This window comes from Camelina sativa, chromosome 11 (assembly GCF_030686135.1).
Source record: "Camelina sativa cultivar CO46 ecotype springtype chromosome 11, ASM3068613v1".
NCBI lineage: Eukaryota > Viridiplantae > Streptophyta > Magnoliopsida > Brassicales > Brassicaceae > Camelina > Camelina sativa.
In genome coordinates, this window is record NC_141890.1 from 42,531,454 (window position 1) to 42,538,233 (window position 6,780).

The following is a 6,780-nucleotide window of genomic DNA, read 5'->3' on the forward strand; positions in this document are numbered from 1 at the left end:
GACGGAGTATTTCCCATTCATGGTGAATATCCATGTGGGAGTGTCAGAAGCTTCAGTAATTTGTGGTCTGATTTTCCTAATATGGCTGATATCTTCAGGATGGATCAGCTGTCGGGTTTTCTCATTGCACCACTGAGAAGTGTGAGGCTCTATAAGTTCTGCAACTTTAAGTGAGTCTTGGTTTTGTTGGCTTACACTTCTGGCCGGACGAGGAGGGTTGTCAATCCAGTGATCACGCCATAATCTGACTGTGCTCCCATTCCCAATTCTCCATTTTAGGCCTTGTTTGATCAGTTTTATACCCTGGAAAATACTGCACCATGCATGACTAGGGTGGTGTCCCAGATTTGCATCCAACAACTCCGTTTTTGAGAAATATTTTGCTTGGAGAACGCGTCTGAGAAGAGATTGTGGTTCTTTTAGCATCCTCCAGACCTGTTTTGCCAACAAGGCAATGTTGAATTTATGGAGATCCTTAAAGCCCATTCTTCCATACTGCTTCAGTTTGGTCATCTTATCCCATGCAATACAGGGGATCTTATGCTGATCTTTTGCATTAGACCACCAGAATTTCCTTATTTGTCTTGTTACACGATCAATGATTCGTTTAGGAAGCATAAAACAGGACATTGTGTAAGTAGGAAGGGCAATAGCTACCACTTTAATCATCACTTCTTTGCCCCCTAGAGATAAAAACTTAGTATACCAACTCACCAACTTATGTTGTATCCTCTGAGATATATAAGCGAAAACATCACTCTTGTTTCTCCCTACTGCTTCAGGTAATCCCAAATATTTTCCAAAGTTTTCAGTTTTGGTAATTCCAGTGGATCTTATGATGCTTTGCTGGATATGGGGTTGAACAGTCTTACCAAAAAGGATGGCTGACTTCTGGAAATTAATGTGCTGGCCTGAAGTTGAGGCGTATATCCTTAAAAGATGCAAGATTCTCTAACATTCTTCTTCATCCGCTTTACAAAAAAGGAGTGAATCATCAGCAAAAAGCATATGAGAAATGGAAGGCCCATTTCTACTTGCTTTGAAGCCACGGATATGGTTTGCCCTTACTGCTTCAGAAAGAAGGGATGAAAGTCCCTCAGTACATAGTAAGTAAAGATAGGGAGACAGAGGATTACCTTGGCGAAAGCCTCTTTGTGGTATGATTTTCTTCGAAGGGGTACCATTGAGAAGAACAGAGTAAGATAATGTTGTGATGCATTGCATAACCCAGTGGCACCATATATCTGCAAAACCCAAACGATTCAGACCATTTAGTTGAGATAAGGGAATCAATTTTGTTTTTAGTAAAAGTTTTGTCATGTAAACTATAAAAATAGAAATGATACTACATTCAAGAAAGCTTCCAGGCACTAATATCAAAGCTTCTTTCCCTTTTATGATTTTCGGCACCGGTGGAGCTATGGCTCACTGGCGTCGGGAAACTTCCTTTGTCCTTTTAATTTTCCATTACTCTATTCTTTTTGCTCTCTCTCCTTTATTGTTTATTTTGTTTCCCTTTTTGAAACCTTTCAAACCTTACCTATCCTAAGGACTTTGGTGAGATCTACAACAATCAACAATACAAAGAGAAGATGGTGTCCGGGGATCTCCATTCTTCATCTCCAACTTGTATCACCTCTGCCCAAATCATCTATGGTGGAACCAATAAACTCTTAGATCTGAGGTATTGTTCAGCCTCTGGTTCTTCTCTTATGCCTTTGGCGGGTTACACCGCCAAACGCCGATCCTACCTCCATTGGAGATGTTTGCTTCACCACTAAATCCTCTTCCATCTCCGTACGACGGCTGCTGCTCCTCAAGCAACCTTTTGCCAGCCAAAAGAAACCTAGTATCCCAACTGGTGGGCCTATTCTCTTGTGGCCCGTTAAGCTTCCAGAAGTCCTGTCCGAAAAAAGGTGATCCAAACTGTTTTATTCTAAAGCCCAGGTCTGTATTTAGTTTTCCCTTGTCCATCCTTAGCCAATCTAGGTATCGTTTACTATTCTTTGTTCGAAAACTGCAAACAGAAGAAAATGCCCCTTTGTTGCTATGGTTGTCCAAAGTTTCTCTGAGAACCCTGCCATTAGATTTACCTAGGATATCTGAACATGAGAGGTTAAGCTTTACAAAACAAAAGGTTTTATGTCCCCATCTCCCAATAATCTGAGAACCTTGCCTTTAGAATCATCTAGGATTACTTCTCATGTTTCTAGAAGGATGAAGAAGAACAGCATTATCATCCCCTCTTCAAGGAGAGGTGGTTACCGAAGTTTCTTCAGGCCTTATTATCCTTACCCCCTGATTAACGAAAACACACATATGCAAATCTATTATTTCATGAAAGACCCTCATACACCTAAAAGCTTAAAACCCAAGTCTGGTTTATTTTTTCTGCTGCAAACCAGCTACAAACTTTGTGTGGAACTTCTTAATCTCCATGGCCGCCGAGGACTTCATGCGAGAAAGAATCCACCTATTATGTTACGGTCCTGCACTTATCCATTCCGAATCCAAGTTATAATAGCTTCACCTAGGTCTTGAGCTTGTCCAATGTATCATCTCCTTCATGCTTTCATGACGAGTGCAAGCAACATGCCCTCATCACCACTTCCACACGCTATGATTTGTCTAAGCTCAACTCTCAATCCTCGACAACTCTAGCAATCAACCTCAACCAATGGAGCAACATCACCTTTGCTCAAACCCTTGTCAAAGCACTACCTCGTGTAGTTCTTTTTATGCTGGCGAGAAGCGCGCCTTTGGCCCCTTCACCAACGCCATTTCGTCTTTTGACTTTGGCTAATCAGTCCTCCTTTGACTCGCTCTTGGAAGACTTGTTGATAATCCTTGATCTCACATGTATCCAAAAGCTTCATAGCTTTTGGTTCAAAGCTCTCAAGAAACCATTATCGACTAACCGTTTCTATCACTTTATCTCTTTTCTGTTGGCATTGGGGAGTGCCTTTTTTTGTTGTATTTCAAACTTTGGAATCTCAGATTCCTCTTATCTTTGTACTTGGTTTCTATTCTGATGAATGAAAACAACGTTGTATTTCAAAAAAAAAAAAATGATACTACATTCAATTATAATTCGAATTTGTTAACAGTTTTTCATGTTTTGATTTAAGAAAATGGGTCAAAATTATCAAAAGAAATTCAGATCCAGTTGATGTTGTTGTAAAATATATAATTCCTAGATATGAAAGTTGTTGTCCAAGCCAAGAACTTTCATTGTAATGAAACTGATTGACTAATATCTAAAGTAATTAAGTAAATGTTGAATGAAAGGGCTAGAGACTACTCAATAAAACAAGGTGAGATATTTGAGAGTTGTTTAACTTGAGTTACCAAAATATTAATGTATCTGATTGGTAACAGCTTTACAAAACTTTATAAATATACAGTTTTAAAATTTACCAATCACAAAAACTTTACTAAAAGTTTTACCAAAAATTCTATTCTCAGATTTTTTTTATACATTATCATGTAAAGCTATTTCTTACAGCTTTGCACTATTCTGTAATAGCTTATAGCTCCAGCTTACAACTTTGTGTACGTTACTAATCGAACCCAATGTTATGAATGTTATTTATGAAAAAAAATATTTAGGTTAGGTGTTTTAATACTAGCTAAATAATTTTATTTTTTGATGAATCTATTTAATATATGAATCTTATATTGAGAGTTAAAGGGTACAGTTCTACTTATTGATTTTTTTTCCCTCGAGCCGATGCCAAAATCTCTTATACGTTTTTTTTCTTCTTTTTTGACTCAACATCGACTCTTTATTAACCAAAATGAATTATTACACACAATCTTGTTGCACTAAGTTCTTAATCCACATAGGCTCGATAGAGTACAACTTGGGACCTCAATTTGGTATAGAAATAGATTTTCGCGCTACTCTATCCGCCACTCGATTACCATCTCTTGGAGTAAACCTAAACTTCACCTCTTCAAAGTTTTGAAGTAACAATCTGATATCCTGTAACACCCCTATAAAGGGGATATAACATTGATCGTTTATAAAAGATACTACGTGTTGGGAATCCAGCTCAAATATAATATTTTTATAGTTGAATCGAGCTAAATTAAGTACTGCCCAACGGATTGCTTCTAACTCCACTTCCACTACTGATCTTGCTCGTGGTATCGATCTCATTCCCAACCAAAGTACCTTGATTGCCTCATCTCGAACCTGTAACAACCCATCCCATGGACCCCAAGCTGGCCCTATAGGGCATAGATCATAATCCCTCACCGTGGAAAGAAACTCACACATATCAATTGGTGACAGCTTGTCCTGTGGGAAGGTTGTTAAAGGGTGAGGACCAGGGTTCGAGGAACGCCTGGCGCACCAATAACCTACTGGTGGATTTGGATATCCACGGTGAGGGGTTAGGATCGATGTCCTGCAGGGCCAGCTTGGGGTCCATGGGGGCGGCTAGCGGGTAGGCTAGTGGGGTCCACGGGATGGGTTGTTACAGAACCCAACATGTCCCACAAGTTTGGGATGCCTCCGACCATGTCCCATTTGTATTGCATTTAACTTATCCTTCTGGTGGAGGTGTCCACTTCTGCCTCTGTTGCACAGATACCGACTGCAGTCTCTGCGGGAGTTGAACTTTCTTCAAACAACCGCATCCGGATTCCCAGTCCTCACACAGGATCCACGGGAAACGATCTCACCTGAACCCCATAATTCCGACGAGACAACTGGAATAGAAATCGTTCTTACAAAAACTCCCACAAGTACACCAAACCCCAGCTCATCTAGTTACTGAGTCGCACAAAAACCCACCCCTAGCGACCAAGTAACAAGAGAGGTGGGCTGGAGTATTTAATTCCTTCCAGCCACGGACAACACTTCCCCAAGAATTCTCCGATTCACTATCAACTCCTCCATTGTCGATCGACACCTCCATCTGGTGTTGATCGACACCCAACGCACTACTTGTGAACCAACACACATTTTGTCGATTGACACCCTCCTAGTGTCGGTTGACACTGACGCCCACGACATCACTTCCGTCGATCCGTCCTTGTCTAAACCTAACACCAGCTGTTCTCCTATGATCCAAAGCACAATAACATGCTGGTGTCGACCGACCCCACTACGGTGTTGCTCGACACCCCAACCTTACCAAATAACCGTCTATGCCAGACCACAATAAAAACATTTTATTAAATCACAAACCAACCGTCCATTTCATAAACCCACCGTTGGATATAAAGATTATAGCACCACGAAGCTCCCCACTAAATTTCAGCCAAATCAGACTCCGGTTCATCCTCTAAACTAGCCCTAGACATATAATCTGAAACCGAACAAAACGAACCAAACCGATCTGATCCGAAAAACCGATTTGGATCGGTTTCGGTTTCTCTGTTAAAACTGATCGATTTTTACATTAATTGTGATTTGGATTTCGGTTTTAAACCGATCCGAACCGAAATCCGATCAGTTATCCGCAAAACCGAATACACAATTAATTTCTATACAATTGGGTTTAGACATTGATATTATTTTTAGGCCTCTGTTGGGAGCCCATTAGCTATAAACGTGAAACAACCTGATCCGTTTGCTTTAATAATAATATTAATATATAATTAAGCATCCCATACTACTACTTAATGACACCAACCAAACTACAATTCAACATTAAACCAGGAAAAACCAATACGCACAACGGTAAAATACCAATAATACAAAACCAACATGTCATCAATATAATAAAATTCCTAACCATACTATTTAACAACCTAGCATAACTCTATCCGACGTTCCAACATCAATAACATAACCATAACACAATAACCGAGACCCTATATCATACTTCTCCTCATCGCCATGATTCCACGTCACATACCTGCACACCACAAACAACAATTGAGATGCACAATCCTCCCATCTACTGGGTTATACACACAAGCAACTGAGATTCAAATGTTAAGCAACACAAACAACACAACAAACCAGGAAACACAAGTTGGTGTCGACCAACACTGGTACCCACTTGGTGTCGACCGACACCCACCTGGTGTCGATCAACACCGACTCCGCAGACATGTTCTGCTCGAAGCCGATCATCGAATCTCCGATTCTAACCACCTACAATCCATCCCAAAACTCGCCCAAAGGCCACATGAAACTAAAGGAACCCAATAGCATCCAACACAAACAAGAAAAACACCACAACAACACAAAATAAGCAAACAAAAGAGATCTCAGGCTTAGATCAGCCATGGTCATACAATCACCTCTTTTGCAGAAAGTTTTGACCCAACAACGACAAATCCAACCCTTAGAAGCCTTCCCCCTTTTTTCCTAGCACAAGATCTCCACTCCACAAAAACAGATCCTTTTAACAAGCCCAGAATCCCCACAATCTCTCAAGAAGTCTCTTCTCACTTTTTCTCTCTGAAAGCGGCGACAAACAACCCACCCTCGACTTAGGTCGATTTCTTTCCCTTAAATACCCGGTTTGGAGATTCCACTTAAACCAAACCAACCCAAATCGACAAAACAAATCAATCTGGTCAAACCAGAAATTGCTGGTGTCAATCGACACTACCCTTGGTGTTGATCGACACCCATCCCCAAAATCCCCAATTTGGTTCACGTATGTTACACAATGGATCTCTTATAAAAATTTAAGTTGTAATCGCTGGAAGGGGGGATCGAACCTCATACCATAAAGCCATACACTAAATCCACATGCTCAACCTCATAAACGGATATGTTAAGAGTCACACGCTAAAGCCATCTGAGAGTCACAC

The 6,780-nt window shown here is 40.5% G+C and overlaps 1 long non-coding RNA gene and 1 pseudogene across 1 annotated transcript; one reads left to right on the forward strand and one right to left on the reverse strand.

Moving 5' to 3' along the window:
- Positions 1-81: 81 nt before the first annotated feature.
- LOC147935298 (uncharacterized) lies at positions 82-3,032 on the forward strand (annotated as a pseudogene).
- A 2,661-nt stretch (positions 3,033-5,693) lies between these two features.
- LOC147935299 (uncharacterized) lies at positions 5,694-6,424 on the reverse strand. Its single transcript, XR_015571261.1, has 2 exons — positions 5,978-6,424; positions 5,694-5,870 (listed from the first exon to the last, which is right to left on the reverse strand). It is a non-coding gene; the product is annotated as an uncharacterized LOC147935299 (long non-coding RNA).
- Positions 6,425-6,780: the final 356 nt, after the last annotated feature.